General features: G+C 38.1%; 1 long non-coding RNA gene across 25 annotated transcripts in view; it reads left to right on the top strand.

Annotated features, from left to right (window-relative positions):
• Nucleotides 1-18,361, top strand: part of LOC144289678 (uncharacterized) — a 623,433-nt gene that overhangs the window by 194,151 nt on the left and 410,921 nt on the right. For all 25 annotated transcript variants that reach the window (XR_013357563.1, XR_013357562.1, XR_013357556.1 and 22 more), the window contains one exon: nt 12,155-12,326. This is a non-coding gene — a long non-coding RNA (uncharacterized LOC144289678). The remainder of the gene's footprint in view (nt 1-12,154; nt 12,327-18,361) is intronic.

The following is an 18,361-nucleotide window of genomic DNA, read 5'->3' on the forward strand; positions in this document are numbered from 1 at the left end:
CTTATTTCATGGAGGGGACTTTGATTTGTCTTCAAAGGACAAAGACATATTTCAGGTGCTTTCCCTGCTCTCTGCTCTTCTGCTATCACAGTAGTATCCCATATCACCTCTGACCCAGGGTCATATTTTCCAACAAAAAATGTGCCATAATCAGCTCATATCTATGGAATTCATTGGCTTTTATCATATTCTACGTCACTTAGAAGCAGCTACTTAACGGAATAGTGGACTGACGTGGTGAAGCTCAGCTATGAAGCTAGTAGGAAGATAATACTCTGCAATTTTTGGAGTGCTGTCTTTCATGATGTAATATATAGACCTTAAAACCGATGAATACGGTGTCATCCTTTTTAGCTAGAATGCTAAGGTCTGGAAACTGTCTAAGAAAAAAAATTATTTATAATACTTGTTAAAGATGGTAAAGAATACTTTATTTAAAAGAGACTACTACATGGTGCCTGGGTGGCTCAGTCAAGCATTGCTTTGGCTTAGAAAATGATCCCTGAGTCCTGGGATCTAGCCCTGCATTGGGCTCTCTGCTCTACAGGGAGCCTGCTTTTCCCTCTCTCTCTGCTTCTCCCCCTGCTTGTATGTTCTCTCTCTCTTTCTTTCTCTCCCTCAAATAAATAAATAAAATCTTCAAAAAAAAAAAATAGAATACTACCATGGGGTTTTGTTGTAGGGGAGAGAAATTAGAAGTCTGAGAGACTTGAAAAGGAAAGCAGCATGAATCTTTGTTTGGGGCCTGGGGTTTTTTTTATTGAGGACAGTGGTCTGGTGTACATGTCCCCTCAGGCATACAGGAACCAGTTAGAGCAAAGATGAGGGCCCACCTGTTATTCTTGGAGCATTCTAGCTAACACCAGAGGTCTGGAACACGCATATAATAGCTTCCTTTCATCATCATTCTCACCTGGTTCTTCCTTAGATGTTATCTATTCTAAAGAAGTCATTAATTCCTTGTCCTTTACAAGGAGGGCATAATGAAGATCCCAGCAAGAATAGAAGCAGGAAAAGGAGCAAAAGCAGATTTTTATGGAGTCCTTCAGTTTCCCTGTCTCAAGTGGACAACTAACTGTGGCAACGGAATAAGGACAAATCTCCAAGAATGCAGATCCTTCAAGGATAAAGATTTGGGTCACTGTATCAGTGAAGAAGATCATCCAGTTGGGTTGTAGACTGTGGGTAAGGGGAGCATGTTTGTAATAGTGGTGGAGGAACCCTTGCTGCTGTGCTTAACAACTTAGGCTTTATGCTCAAATACAGAAGCTACAGGAACTGTAACAGTTACATTTTATGTTAAATCGTTATTTCCTCTCTTTCTTTATTCTGATATCTTTTATGAAAAGCACTGATGGCTCCATGTTTTTGATGACTCAGTTGACATCATCCCATCCTGATTTGCCATCTTTTCAATTGCATTAAATTTAGAGTAAGTGATGAACAGACAAAAAGGGAGTGGATTGTACTAGATAACTTCTGTTCCCTCACCTAAATCTACCTTTCACCCTTTCCTAGCCTCCTCTATTTTGGGCACTCAAATGGATTGCCCCAGTGGGATCCTTTGCCCTCGGTTCCAATTTTGTTCATTCAGTGGAAGGTGGAGGTGTGACCAAGTCCTAGCAGGTGTGGGTAGAGAGTTTAGAGTTTCCATCCCCTTGGCTATTTCCCTGCTGCATTACAAAGGTTGGCTGCTTAACTTCCAGGAGAGCCTAGGCTTCTGTAGCCATTTGCATCTTCTCTGAATTCCCGAAAGCTGTCAATAGCCTCAAGTTACTGTAGCATTCCTTGCTAGATGACTTTAAACTCTGCTGGGACCCCGACTGATGTGCCTGCCTCACTGGGTAGTTTTAGGGATTGGAGATAATGAATTCAAATCATGCAGTGCAATGACTAACACTTGGTAGGCACTCAAAATGATAATCCACCTCCTATCCCTTTAAATTCTAAATTCAGATGATTGCTTAAAAATGAGCAGTTTTAGGAAATAAATGAGATAATGTATGTGAAAGTTCTTTGTAAAGTGTAAATCATTGTATAAGCAAGGTATACTTCTATTAGACTTCCAGAATCTTAAAATTATTATTAAAAAAAATACAGCCATGCCTGTCTTGCCTTAATCAGATGCAATTAGGTTTTTCTCAGAAATGGAGTAGGATAGAAACTTTAACTGCAGATATCCATGCAAATCTCATTGAGTTAAAAACTTTGTTCATTTTATTCTGGCTCTAGGTCTTTGGTTTTAGATTTCCTATTCCCATTTCCTCTTCTTTCTAGCTCAGTGAAGCATGAGTATCAAGATGAGCAGACGGAGTGGTAATTGCTTTTTGGTTTCATTGTAGAAAAAAAAGCGAAAAAGCAATGGAAAAAAGCATTTTGAAATATGGAAGAACCTATTAAGTCTGCATTGTGGCTTTCCACAGTACCTTCTGACACAGGAAAGGAAATGGTGCAGCAAGGGAGACAGACATTGAATTTCCTTCTGCTCTAGAACTTTACATACCATAAGTCAGAGTTATTAGGAGGACCTTGAAAGAGAGGGCGGAGAACTCCATCTTGGCCTAAGCCTTGCCTTTTCATTTTCACGTGGCAAGTGACCATTAGGGTATATCTTTCTCTGCACTTGCATTTGCTATACTGGTTTAATGAAACCACTTTTGTTGTGTCCCACGCTGTTTTATTGTTCTTCCAAATGAAATAGTTTGTAGAAACGGTCTGAGCAAAGAAATTTAGCATTTGTTCATTAAAAATCGTGCTGCAGCACAGTCCTTCCCAGGACTGCAGAGATTATGTAGAGATCAGTGGTTGAGAGCATGCATCCCAGAGACACTTAGCCCTGGGTTTGATTCCTGGGTTCCTTCCTTATCAGGCTCTTAGCTGAGCCTCAGTTTCCTTCTCTGTCACATGGGGCTAATAATTGTATTTTGTTGGGGCAATCAAGTGTAACTGTGACTGAACAAGCCCTTTATAAAATGTCAAGTGCTCTATTGATTTAAGGGGCTATTATTTCTAAGCTAACAATCTCTCATAAATGAGTTTGACTTTCATCAAACTGTGTTCTCTTTGAAATAAAGACCAAGAAACACTTAGTAACTGAATAAGGCATGTGATGATACTGTCTGTGAAATCAAATCTTCTGATTAAATAACACATGTAAAATATCTAGAATAGTGCCTGGCATATGGTAAGCAAATATTTGTTCTTCTTTAGTAAAATATTCAAAATGCAGATTTTAAGTTTTCTGAGGAGACTATCCATTACTAGGATATCTTTCCCATGCAGAAATTATTTCAGTGATAAGGCAACAGATGGTATTACCAATATGCTATAACCCTGTAAGGTAGCTTTTACAGGGATCACCTTGTTTGACCCTCACAGCACCTGTATGAAGAAAGTAGAGTAGGTTCTATTCTAATTATCCTAATACTGCACAAAAGAGAAACAAGGTTTGAGCAGTTAAGTTTCTGACTCTTCTAAAATAGTATGGCTAAACTCCTTGATGCTAATTTTGACCGTTTCCCAAAAACACTTGAGGGAAGCAGAGTGAGGATAGTTGTTGGCTTCCATTTTCTAAGTAAGGATTGTGTTTGGCAAAGGATACAGTCAACAAAACTAAAAGACAACCTACAGAATGGAAGAAGATATTTGCAAATGATGTATCAGATAGGGCTAGTTTCCAAGATCTAAAAGGACTTCTTAAACTCAACAGCAAAGAAATAAACAATCCAATCATGAAATGGGCAAAAGACATGAAGAGAAATCTCACAGAGGAAGACATAAACATGGCCAACAAGCACATGAGAAAATGCTCTGCATCACTTGCCATCAGGGAAATACAAATCAAAACCACAATGAGATACCACCTCACACTAGTGAGAATGGGGAAAATTACCAAGGCAGGAAACCACAAATGTTGGAGAGGATGCAGAGAAAAGGGAACCCTCTTACACTGTTGGTGAGAATGTGATCTGGTGCAGCCACTCTGGAAAACTGTGTGGAGGTTCCTCAAAGAGTTAAAAATAGATTTGCCCTATGACCCAGCAATTGCACTGCTGGGGATTTACCCCAAAGATACAGATGCAATGAAATGCCGGGACCCCTGCACCCCGATGTTTATAGCAGCAATGTCTGCAATAGCCAAACTGTGGAAGGAGCCTCGGTGTCCATCGCAAGATGAATGGATAAAGAAGATGTGGTTTATGTATACAATGGAATATTACTCAGCTATTAGAAACGACAAATACCCACCATTTGCTTCGACGTGGATGGAACTGGAGGGTATTATGCAGAGTGAAATAAGTCAATCGGAGAAGGACAAACATTATATGGTCTCATTCATTTGGGGAATATAAAAAATAGTGAAAGGGAATAAAGGGGAAAGGAGAAAAAATAAGTGGGAAATATCAGAGAGGGAGACAGAACATGAAAGTCTCCTAACTCTGGGAAACGAACTAGGGGTGGTGGAAGGGGAGGTGGGCGGGGAGTGGGGGTGACTGGGTAGTGGGCACTGAGGTGGGCATTTGACGGGATGAGCACTGGGTGTTATTCTGTACATTGACAAATTGAACACCAATAAAAAATAAATTTATTAAAATAAAAAAAAAAGGATTGTGCTTGGCTGAGCAGTTATTTCTTTCTAGATCTTGATGATTCATATCGGTGATTATGGAGCTTAGGTTCATGACTGAACCTGTGGTAATAGTCCATTGATGATGGGGTGTGGAGTGGGTGTCCAGGTTGGTATCTTGGAGGATGGGGATGCGATAGTATTGGAGAAGAGGTAAATACAAAATGAGGTCTGAGCATAACTGAACTGCCCATGGGTATAGAAGAAGCAGGAAAGCAGGGTGTAAAATTGCTATAGGATCATCTGTATCTGGTCAGGAGTGGATTTGAGGTCTACCCCTGCCTTTCCCATAAAGCATTCAAAACAGACACTCCTCAAGACATTTTTGGAGTCTTATGGAACTTGAAAACTAGAGGTCATCTTTCATGTTCCCTATATTTTATGGATTAGGAATTCCTAAATTAATATAGCTTGCTAGTTTTGTACACTGGAGCTTTATTTATTTCATAAATAAATTTCACATTTGCTATGTGCCAAGCACTGTGCCAGATGCTTACAAATAATAATTCATTTATTCCTTATAATGAATCTGGCAGAAAGTTACTACAGATCAGCAGTCCCTTATTTGCAATTCCAAATTTCAAGAAAATCTGAGAAAAAACCATAACATTTTTTTGGAACACAGGTACAAACTCACTGGTGGCAAAACCTGATCTGAACTGACATAAATCTGCTTATTGTTTTTATACTATGTAGTACAAATAATCATATATTTTGCTTCAAAACATATCAATGGTTTGTTTATAGGGTACTGCCCAAGACTTTGTTGCAAGTGTCGCACAATACTTAGTAAAATCTCATACCTTTCCAACATCCAAGAAGTTGTGAATTTCAGAAAACTTCTAACTCTGATGATTTTGGATAAGGAATTCTGAAATCTGTATTATTATTCTCTCCCCCACTGAGGCAGATAGATTGCATAACTTGTAAAGGTACACCATGGTATTTGTGGGACTCTATGCTACGATCTGGCTTGAAAGTCTGTTCTTGGGGCACCTGGGTGTCTCAGTGGCTGAACATCTGCCTTTGGCTCAGGTCGTGGTCCTGGGATCCTGGGATGGAGTCCCACATCGGGCTTCCCATGGGGAGCCTGCCTCTCCCTCTGCCTATGTCTCTGCTTCTCTCTCTCTCTTTCTCTCTCATGAATAAATTAAAAAAAAACAAAAAAGAAAGTCTGTTCTTGTGACCAGCATAGATGCTCTGATCCTCACCATGCAGTCCTCTTCCAACAAGGCCAACTCTATAGATTAAGAGACTGCCATTTATTGCTTTGCCCAGGTATTCTGTATGCATATCATGTAAATTCAGAAACCCCATAGTCTCCATTGTCACCCCTTTAGTTCTGTCCTTATTTCTTGTCTCCACCCATTTGTTTACCAGAGATCAGCCAGGATGATCTTTCAAAATGCAAATCTAATTTGTATTACGCCTTCTCTATCAACCTGTTTCCATGCCTTCCAACTGTGTTTTTAAGAACCCAGATCTTCTACTTTGCATGGATTAATTTTGCCTGTCTCTCCTGACTCAACTCTTGCCACAGCCAGCCCTCAGGTATTTTGTGCTACATGCACTTCTACCTTCTTTCAGTATTCTGACTACGTTGTGGTCCCTCTTGCTAGAGGGCCTTTCTAGATGCTCTATCCTCTTTCAGGAAGATTCTCCTTATCTAGCACTCCCACCTCTGCCATGCCCTAGTGACCTCCAAACTTATTTTTCAGGCCCCAGCTAAAAGTTACTTTTATAGGGGTATTTTTTAAAAGTCATACAGTTTACATTTTACATTTACTTGTGTAATTATTTCATGAACGTCTGTTTTCACTCTATGTAGTGAACTCCATGAAGGCAAGAATTATTTCCATTTTTGTTCAGTGCTGTGACTTTATCTTAAGTCTCAGTCATCTGGTAAGAGGTGAATACAACAAATTTGCTGAATAAAGTGAAATAATGACTTTTGGGCAAAACGTGATATTTGTTTTTTAATTTTGTTGAGACAACTATAGACATTTCAGAGATTTGTGTATTTGTTCATGGACAAAACTATCCCACCATCTTTTTGGGTGTCATAGAGTTGGAATTTCAGATGTTCTTTAAAAGTTAGTCTGGTCTGGAGGATTTAAGCTTTCACTTCCAGAACTGCATTTTCTAAGGGCCTTCCTTTCCTGCTCCTACTGACATAGAGGGAACATTTGAAATGGGAAGCAGAAGAGAGAAAATACACTCCTCTCCTGAAAGTTCAGCTGGCTGCAGCCCTCATATTAAGTATTATTAGAACAGCAAGAGCATCTAACTATCTATAAATCTTATGCTGAAGCTGGGGTTATCTGCAGGGAGTAGTGCTACCTTTTGATTATTTTAATGTAAGTATATTTGGGGCATCTGGTTGGCTCAGTCAGTTAAGTATCAGACTCTTGGTTTTGGTTCAGGTCATGATCTCAGGGTCTTGAGATCAAGACTCTAGTTGGGGAGTCTGCTTGAGGATTCTCTCCCTCTGCTCCTTCACCCACTGACACCTATGCTCTTTCTTTAAAATAAACAAATATCTTTTTAAAAATGTAAGTGTATTTGTGGGATTATTATAAAGGTCTCTAGAAATCTGTCACATAAAAGCTTATAATATATTTATAATGATCAGCTTTTCTAATGTGTTGTCCCCAAATCGCTCTTTTCTCTATAGTTCATTCCTTCTAATGAAAAGAAAGGCATATTTTATTTACAGGTTTGTTGAATGCACTAATCCATTATTTGGGGGTAATTGCTGGAATAATCTCACTTTGTTGGTCTCCAACAAAGCCTCCCAGATTGACATCTCACAAGTCGAAAATTAAATGCAATATAAAAGCTGTTAACTAAACCTATCTGGTAAAGGGGCATTGGATTAAGAGTTGTTATTGACTTTTTTTGCTTGATTTTCTTGAATATGTCTTGAAAACTTTTCTTTTCCCAGACTCTCTTCAAGGAATTGTACTTTCCTTATTTTATTTCTAATAATGTTAACTTTTCCCTTTAGCTTTTTGGGTTTTTTTTTTTTTACATAATTAGAGGTACTAATTAACATATTATCTTGAGGAACTTATCACCTATGTGTCCATCAACTGGCTTCCCCAACCCCACATTTCTCTTAACCGATTTCCCTCTTACCTTTCCAGACTTCTTTCAACAGAATTTCTTCTCCATTATAGGAGGATCTAATCAATTCCCTGGTCCCTTAACATGGGTGCCTTCTTGACCCATGTCTTTCCTAGGTTTGCCATATCCATTCACCCAGAATGTCTGTTGCTTCTTCCTCATTCCTAATCACGACCCTGAATAGTATTGCATCCCAAGGCCTTTTCTAAACTTAATAAATATATAAAAAGCATTTGTTATGTGCATGACCCTTTATAATGTGTTTAGGGATGCAGGCAGTGCTTAAGAAGATGGTGGGATAGTCTGATAGAATATACATGCACACCTGCTTCATAGCAGTGTATCCTGGTCATTATAGACACAGATTCTGGTGCCATACTACCTAGATTCAAATCTTGGTTTGTATATTTACTCTTAGTGTAATCTTATGTTACATCTAACCTCCTGATTCCTCAGTTTCTTCATTTATAAAAATGGGGACAATTATGTTACATGGAAATTAGGGAGATTTAATAAATTATTATACACAATGCTTAGTGTCCAACACAGATAAAACACTCAGTTATAATTATTGATTTGTACATTAAGACTCCTGATCCCTGCTCTGTGACTCTCTCAAATGCTTGACTCTTTGGTTTCATAAGACAATGTAGACAGAAAAAAGAACACAGAGTTTGAGGCTAAAGGGTTGAAACTCCACCATTTATTGCAGATGAGTTAATTAAATTCTTAAGCTTCAGTGTTGACTTCTTTAAAAATCATCTATTCTCTGAAGCTACTCAAATGCCAGCCTACTTTCCAACTACTTGCAACTTCTGCCTTCCCCTGGTTGGGCCATTTCAGCTACTGTTTTACTGATAAATTCCTCCTTCCTTCTCCATGATGAGTTTTTATAATTTGCAAAGTACTTTTCACAAAAACCATGTAATTAAGTCCTCATAACAGCTGTCTGAAGCACGCAGGCATCATTCTCATTTCTATTTTATAGATATGGAAACTGAGGGCCACAGAGTTGATTAGTCCATCCCAAGCGTATATAGCTGTAAATCTTGCAAATGGGATTTGAACTTGCTTTTCTGTGCTCTTTCAATTCCACACAAACCTGTGAATTCAGTTTTTTATTTACTCATATCATTTACTTTTCTTAGATACCCCCTATCACTTTCATCAAATCTGTGTTCCTCATGATAGGTCAACTGCCCTCTCTTGAATCATGCTTCATGCAGTGAGTGATGAGGAGGAGGCAAGGATGTATAGGAAGTGGCCTCCAGGCCTTGTATTTATTTTCTCAACTCCATTTTTTGCACTCTAGGAATCTCTTTGGCTCCTGAATTTTGATAGAATTCCAACACAGAAAATCATAGAGTGAGAGTTACTTGTGTAATGGCTTGTCATGGATATGAATCTTTGGGGGTGAAAAGATCAACTATGGTAGGCAAAATTATAACTCCCAAAAATGTCTACATCTTAATCCCCAGAACTGTAGATGTATTAGATTATAGGGCACAGGGGAATTAAGTTTGCTAATCCTCTGATAATAAATTAGAGTATCCTAGATTATCTGGGTATGCCCAATATAATCACAAGAATCCTTAAAAGTGAAAGAGAAAATTGGCCAGAGGAATGGCAGTGTGAGGAAGACATGACTGGACATTGCTGATTTTAAAGATGGAGGAAGAGGTTCAAGACCTAAGGGATGTGAGCAGCCTCTTGCAGCTGGGAAGATCAAAGAAACAGAGTCCTCCCTTAGAGCCTTCAGAAAGAAATGAAGCCTGGCCAGCACCTGGATTTTCCTTATTGAGACCTGCTTCAAATTTCTGAACTATAGAACTATGAGATAGTACATTTCTGTTGAAGCTAATATAACACTGTAAACTATACTGGAATTAAAGAAATAAAAATAAATAAGTAAAACCATTTATAGCAATAAAATTTTTTTTTTGTTTTTTTAAGCTGCTTAGTTTGTGGAAATTTGCTATAGAGCCATAGAAAACAAGAGAGTCAATGAATTAATACAGAAAAGTAATTCAGAAAATACCTAGAATATAGTAAACAAGAAGGGTAACATTATTTTTCAGATTTGTAATGTTTATAATCTGCTTTTTTTCCATTTCACATTTTTCCACTTCATTATATATCTGCTATTTTATCATTTGTCCCATAGCACTTTTCAGCCATTCCCTAAGTCTTTTTGCTGTGTGTAGTGACTCAGTTCAGTAGGTGAGTGTGCTTAACATGCTGGATAAAGAATGGATGGGTTCACTCTAGTGATGAATATCTGTTTCATCAGCACGCGTGGAGGAGAGGTGAATGGGGAAGTCATGCAATGTATTGGTCAAGCGCTGTCTATAAGGTGTTAGAGTTGGAAAGACCTTGGTTTATATTAACTGCACAGTCTTGGGGATGTTTCCTAATCTTTGTGAGTGTCCATTTTCCTCTGTGTGAAATGGGGATCATTATTATACCTCTATTGCACATTTGTTGTGCAGATTAAAAAGATTGTGCTCATGAGCCCTTAGTACCTGTAGTACCTGTGGCTTAAAGCTGAAGCTCAGTACCTATTAAGATGTATTATTGTTGTTGCTGGTGTTTACTGACTGATTTCTCTGGGATTCGGGGTCAAGAAGGTGGAGTATGGAGATGACAGACCTTTAGCATGTTATCCACAATTAACGCACTGTGAGTGTCTCATATATATTATGTAATATTGGGAACAGGCATGTTCTTGATTCTAAAAGGTTGTGACAGATAAATGGAGGATGGAGGGTAAAGAAGCCTTTGAAAACAGGCAAATAAACACACACTTGAATAAAATATTTTAACTGTTTGCTATAGCATTTGGACACATTTCAGAGAATGAGATACTGATGCCAGAGAGAGAAATATAATTTGACAAGATAGTGGATAATCATGATATTTTTGCTGCAGTCATCAAGTTTTTCAGTTTCTACTGATCTAAATTTTCCTTTGATGATTTCTGGACCCAGCACTGATATTTCAAAATATTTTATCATTTATATGATAAATTCTTTAAATTGAAGCTGTGTTGTTTCAGGTGAAGGTAAGATTGCTTTCAAAGCCATGTTAAGGATCCGTATTGAAATTATGTTCATATACTGTTCTTTTTATCACTTTTGGCCTGCATTCATTTATTTAAAAGTTATTTATCATACAAAATGTCGGCTAAACAAATGGTATTGCTCAAAAGGTCATGCTTGAGTTTTCTCTGATGTGATTAGTTTTATCAGTCTTTATTATTTCTCAGACATTCTTTTTTAAAAATATATTGCTATTGATCTGGAAATGGATTTGATAGAGACTACTTTTGTGGAAGATGGCAGTTTTTAACCCACAGAAAAGATTATTGTAGGGTTTCCAAATTATTTCGGAGCCAGTGATTATGGTAAATCTTCAGTTTTCATTTGAAGGATTTTATAGGTGTTATATTATTTCATGAGCTTCTGCATATTTTATATTTCTCTTACATGGGAAGGGTGAAATTATTAACTCACTCAGATCACATGGAGGAGTGCCAGTTATTTGATGTTTTAGTGTACATCTTGGGAATTGTTTGTCCTCCCCTCTCCCTTCTTTGCTACTTAATAAGATTAATTTCCTTCTAGCTCTGAGATCTTATGACTATTCCTTTCCCCAGTTTCAAAGGCCATATCACAGTGGATAGGAGAGGGCAATGGGGACTCTGTAGGTTGGGAGATTCTAGGATTGTAGTCCACCTACTAAATTGTGCTACAAATTTGTACTTTCCTCCTAGCCTCATTGATCTTTATTTTTTCCCATTTTTCAAATAACAATTGTTCTGCCTATTCTTAGAGATATAGTCAAAACCAGATTACATGTGCAAAAAGAGTGGACAAAAAATGCAAAGAAAATGATGGCTTAGGGCAACCTCGTTGGCTCAGCAGTTTAGTGCTGCCTTCAGCCCAGGTGTAATCCTGGAGACCCAGGAAGAAGTTCCACGTCAGGCTCCCTGCATGGAGCTTGCTTCTCCCTCTGCCTGTGTCTCTGCCTCTCTCTCTCCGTGTGTGTGTGTGTGTGTGTGTGTGTGTCTGTGTGTGTGTGTCGTGAATAATTAAATAAAATCTTAAAAAAAAAAAGAAAAGAAAATGATGGCTTATTAAGTAGCAGTTCAAGTTAGTACCTAGGTCAGTAATACTGCATTTGAGAGGAAAGCATATCTGATCCCAGGTAGTTTTTTCGTATGATAGTACTGGCACTAGAAAGCAGTCATGTGCTGCAAGGTCCCTAGGAAATACATGATGGGAGGAAGAAGTATATATGTTCAGAGCTATGGACTGGCCCTGAGACTAGTCTTGGATCAGTTCCGGGAAGGGGAGAATAACTATGAAACCCTCATCTGACCACCTGCTTTCTTCTATCTAGGGTGCTCATCTTCTGCCACCAAGCATGACATTTGGAAAGAATATGTTTGAAGGCTACAAATCTGCTGAATCAGCAAAGGGGGATCACTGAGGTGACCCTCACTAAAGCGGATAACCCTGCCACTTACCATTTGTTGTCTTTACATCTGTCACTGCCATGTGACATTGAGGAGGTAATTTCATTTCTTTGAACCAGTTTTCTTATGCACAGAATGAGGAGGTTGGACCATAAACCAAGAAGTTTCATATAAACTCTTTTTTATAGTGATATCTACTAAAAATCTTACCCATAAGGTTGTTTTATGGATCGGATTGTGTCTGTGCCTTACAAAGATTATGCTGAAATTCTAGCCCCAGGACCCCAGAATGTGACCTTATTCGGAAATAAAGTCCATTAAGATGAGATCATAGTGGAGTAGCATGGGCCCCTAATCTAATATAACTGGTGTCCTTATAAGAAGGTGGCTATATGAAGATACAGACAGGAGGACTGCCATGTGACCATGAGGGCTGAGATTGGAGTGATGCCACTATAAATCAAAGAATTCTAAAGCTTCCTAGTGAACCACCACAAGTTACAAAGAGGCAAGGAAAGATTCTATTACAGGTTTCAGAGGGAACGTAACCCTGCTGACACCTTGATTTCAGACTTCAGAACTTCAGAACTGAGAGACAGTAAATTTCCATTATTTTAAGCCACCTAATTTGTGAGTACTTTGATGTGGCAACCTTAGGAGGATCGTATAGATTACTACACAGAGACAGAAAATGAAAAATAATTTGAAAATTAAAATGCCATTGGTGATTTCTTGATACTTTCTTGTTTCGTGTCACTCACAAGTGTAGTATTGACCTTACTCTAGACCAGTTTATCACTTATGCTACAAGGATAGAAAAGAAGGAAGAAAAACTAAGACATAAGAATGTCATCTGGAAATGGGTCCATATCCTATTATTAGCATGAAAGGGAGAGAATACTGAAGGGAGCACATAAATGGTGGTATTTCATTGCTTAATAGCTCCTCTCCACTTGCAAACATGGCCCAGTGCCTTGGAATCAGGCCTCATCCTTGAGGAGTATCACTGAGGGTAAAAGAGAGGGAAAAAGTAGAGAACTTCCTCACTCTTAGGTATTTATTTACACAGTGCATCTATTAAGAAATAATACAACATTGATATGTTCTTTTCCCCTCAGTTTGAGAACATTTGTATGGAAGTGTGAATAGGAATGGGAATATAGTAATATAATTTGGGGTATTTGCCTTTTAAAGCTCTGACAATCACACACTTGGATGAGTGTGTAAAATAAGAGGATGGAAATGCTGCTTATCATGAGAAATACCACTTGCTTGTTAGTTCTGGTCCTGAGTCTTATCTATAAGGAAGAGAGCTGGGGAATGTGCAACACTGGACTTACCTGAGCTCTGTGCAAGGGAGGAGTGTGAAGACAAGAAATGAAGCAGAAGGACAGAGGAATCATGGCAACTGTACAGCCCACTAGACTGAGGTGATTTGGTTCTGCCTGGGACAGGTAGTTTCTAGTTATTTTAATAGTTGTCTTTCACTGCCTTTTTCCCTCCAACCTTCTTTTGCCATAGAATATGGTACATTTAGTCCTTTTATAATTATTTGAGTACTGGTTGTAGAGGGATATATGGGTGATTGTATGCAGTAAATCATTTTAGTGGGTAGACTACCACTATCAGCCAAATGCAATTGTCAAGCCTAAAGGAAAGTAAGTCATTTTATATCTATCTGGAGGAATTAATTTTTCCTATATTTCAAAGGCAATACTTGTATTTGAAAATTGTGTTTCCATAAAGACCAATGTTTAGTGATATTAAATCAACTGTGCCTGGCCTTTGACAGGTGCTTTCACATACATCATTACCATTTACAAAGCAGCTCTGAAATTCTATTTTTATTCCATGTTACAGATAAGGACACTGAGGCACATCTGCTCAAGAGCTGATATAAAAATTATCAATTTCATCATAGTATTAACAATGTATTGCTTTTAGAATAGTGATTGAGATACCTTTTCCTGGGTGGTATGTTAGGTTCTAAGTAAGTTATTTCTTAATGTTTCCTCCTAAGCAGTCTCTTATTGTAGCAGTCAGTAGTGCCATTCACTGAATGTTTTTGCTTCTTCTTCCTGCTATGGAACATTCCCACACTTTGCAGGTAGCCAGCAAAATATGAATAGAAGTGATACGGCGTAACTTCGAGGTAGAAGTTTTAAAAACTGCTATGTGATTGGCTGTGCTCTCGCTTTCTCTCTGTCATGGTAACCAGTTTTGTTTTGTTTGCTTGAGCCCTGGAATTAGGTAGGTGTGGAGCAATGCCCTAGCCAGCCTGAAACATCTATATAGTGAGAATGAAAAATAAAAATAAAACTTTGCTTTAAGCCATTAAGATGGTCAGGTATTTATCATAGCAGCATGGCTTAACATATCCTTACTGATAAAATTGTGTGGCTTGGGTTTCATACTACCATTATATTTTTCCTTGGCTTTCAAACCTATACCTGTTAGATTATAAACTTCTCTTATAAAGGAACTGTATTGCCTTCCTACTCTGTGATTTTATTTAGTGCCTGCTTAGGAGCTTTTAATTATGTAAAATTTGAAATGGTACAGACTGATAAGTAAAATTCATTTTGCAAATGTTCATTGAGTTCCTACTATGTACAGAGCATTATGTGGGATCCAGAGGTAAATTAGGTAGGTAACCTTCCTCAGGGAGCTTACAGTCCAGCAGAAATGGAATATATGTATGTATATATATATATATATATATATATATATATATATATATATTCATACTCAGTTTATTCATTTAGTCAAACGTATTTGTTGGGTGCTGGGGATTTAGTAGAGCAAAAAGAGATATATTCATTGCCTCATGGAGTTAGGAGCTCCATGAGGGAGTTAAAATTAGTCATACAATTATATATAAATTATTATAACTATGGAAAATACTACAGAAAGGATTCATGGCACTTTGAGGGTTTATGAAAGGGATTTATTTAGTCTAGGGGTATATAATGGAGAATTCAGAATAAGTTTGTGGACATGCCTTGGGCTCAGGCAAGCATCAAGCCAACCTGGGGTTTGAATTCTGATTCTGCCACTTTGATCCATAAGACCCTGTTCGAGCCATTTCACATTTCAGAACAGATTTAATGCCTACTTTTAGTATAGTTGTGAGAATAAGATAAGCTTTTGTTGTGACAGCACGTGTAGTATATGCTTAATGAATGTTAGTTACTGATCTTACTTCCTGTATGTGATTGATTCCAGATGACTAATGCAGGAAAAGGTAAGGTAATAATTATAAGAAACAGGCAATATTAGTAGCTAAGATCATGGGGTTCAGAATAAGACAGATCCCATTTAAAATCTAGGCTCCATCACTTATTAGGTCCATGATATTTGGCAAGGGGTTTCTTCTCTCTGTATGAAAGTTTTCCCATCCATAACTTGAGGATAATATAAGTACCTATTCTATAGGCTTATTGTGAAGATGGAATGATAAAGAAATGTAAAATATTTAATATAGATCCTAGTAAATGCTCAGAATACATAGCAGCCAGTATTTACTCTTATAAGCAGGGAAGGAATAATCTCTGGGTTCTTTTTTGTAGTGTTTTAGTTTCAAACTCCTAATGCTTTGTCTGACTGCAAGGGGCTGATGTCATTGAGTCCAGTGTGAGATTTACTGTCTCCTTAGAGTATTAATACCCACCAATTAATAGTGACAGTCACTAAACATTTAGTACCTAATGAGCTGCATCTCCTCAGTATGGGTGGAGTGGCATGGCAAAAGAACTGTGTAATTCAGCTCACCAGACTTCCTTCTTGCTGGCTCTCTATGACCTCCCCACTGGGCTGCCTGAGGGGGTTGACTTCATTTGAAAAATGCATTTAGAAATGTCAGTGTCTGGAAAGCCCTGAGCTCTAAAGCCTCCTTGGAATCATGGATGCAAAGAATGTCAGAGTCTGTCTGTAGTGAGTTCCTAATCCCAGACTCTCATCGTAAAAATGGAGAAAATAAAGGTTATAAAGGGGAATGAGATTATCAAGGTCACACTGCTGGAGACATAACAATGATGAAGTTAGGCAAGATGCCTGCTTTTATGGAACTAATGATCCAGTGAGGGAGATAGAAAAACATGCAGGAAAACAAATAATTCCAGAAGTGAATAGAGTACAATGATAAAGAATGATGAACTTGGAGAATATTCCATACTAGCCAGGGAGGTCTCACCGAAGAGTTAGCATTTATGTTAAGATTTGAAATATATAAAAGCACCAGCAATGCAAAGATCTGAGGCAGGAGAATTCCAGACAGAAGGAATAGCAGGTTTAAAATCTGTAAGGCAGGGATAAATTTGATGTGTTTGAAGCTGAGTGTAGCAGAAGCCAAGTGACCTAGGATAATACTGGTCAAAGAGGTGGGTAAGGCAAATTTGTAGGTTTTAGACCATTAAAAGGAGTCAAGTTTGATTTTAAGTACAAAGGGAAGGAAGCCTATTGGAAAGTTTCAAGCAGTGGAGTGATAATATATGATTAATGATTTAAAAAATCATTCTGCTGTTGTGTTGAGAATGGGCTTTGGATGATAAAAAAATAAAACAGGGAGATCAGGTAGGAATTTATTTCAATAGTCTTAGATAAGAGATGGTGATAGAGTGAATTAAGGTGGTAGACTGGAGGAGAGGAAGAGAAAATGAAGATATATTTTGGAGATAGAATTGGCAGGATGTTGGGAGATAGTGATGTAAAGTGAATGAATAATCAAGATTGACTCTGGTTTTTGCCTTGAGCAGCTGAACATATGGTAGTGTCATTTACTGAGATGAAGAAGGCTGGAAGAAGACAAGATATGGGTGTATAAGATTAAAAGTGTTGTATTAGATAAGATAAGAATGAGATGCCAGAGTGGCATTCAAGTGGTATAGTCAGTAGGCAGTTGACTATAAAAGCCTTGAATGCTCTAACCACAATAATCATTGACTATAAGTCTGTTGCAAAAAGTAAAACTTCATGATGCACTTCCTTACCCAGTGCCATGCAGACATTGCTAATTGATTGCAGCACTCTTTCCTGAGGAGCCCATATACAGGCCTACTGTCCTTCTCATCACAGTGCTCCAGCAGCCATACCACTACTCCACTGGTGTTAGTATTCCAAAGACATCTCTTGGCCATTCCTACTATGTTGTATTAGCATCTTTTCTTCATTGACCATCTCAGCTTACTGCTGGTTTTATAGCAAAATTTAGAGCTAGTGAAATATGATTCATTTTTGACATTTACTAAGAGCCATTATGCATTTCCATTGCTCTACAACTGATGGGTGGGAGAATCAATTAATATGTGGCTTGGTTCCCCCTAAAGAAATTTACAAGCCATTCATGTGGGGGGGGGGAAATTAAAGGACATTGCAGAACGGCATGTGATTAAATGTCTAGATGAGTGCTTGTAACTATAGTTAGAGGAGGATGGGATTGCTATGTGTTAAAGCTATTCTAGAAGTGTTCTCACTTCTAGAGTGAGGTGAGACTTGATCTGGTGTTGAGAAAGAATAGGATTTGGATGAGAAGAGGAGAGGATGGTGTATTCAGATAGGATAAGCAGTCTGATTAAAGGATTGAAGAGGGGAAATAGGAAAAAGGAATCTGGCCATTATGGATTTGGAAATTGGGGGAAAAAATTAAAATAGTGGTCATATTATCATTCTGACTTTAGGACAAACCTCTAATCTTGGCTGAAGTGCTGGATTGTTCTCCTGAGTAGCATGAGTTCCCATCTCCCAGATTCCACTCTCATTTTCCTTGCTATTGGCTGAGTAAGCCAGTGCTGTAAATTAAATTCTTTTTGCATTTTTTTAATAACAATTGCCAAATTCGGCAACAATTTTTGTTAGCTGACTGATGTGGCAGATATGCCCTCAAATTTCAGTTGCTTAACACAGTTCAAGTACATTTTTTGCGGAGCTCCAGTGGCGCAATCGGTTAGCGCGCGGTACTTATACAAGTACATTTTTTGCTAACATAATAATCTAATGAAGCTGTTTTTAGGTAACTCTTCCAGAGGCCTCTCCTTCAAGCAGTGACTCCAGGACGCAGGCTCTATGCATCTTGTGGCTTTTCCACCTTCATTATGTAGCTTTTGTGGCTGTCCTGGAGATTGGCTCCATTTCAG

This window comes from Canis aureus, chromosome 19 (genome assembly GCF_053574225.1).
Source record: "Canis aureus isolate CA01 chromosome 19, VMU_Caureus_v.1.0, whole genome shotgun sequence".
In the NCBI taxonomy this organism is placed as follows: Eukaryota; Metazoa; Chordata; class Mammalia; order Carnivora; family Canidae; genus Canis; species Canis aureus.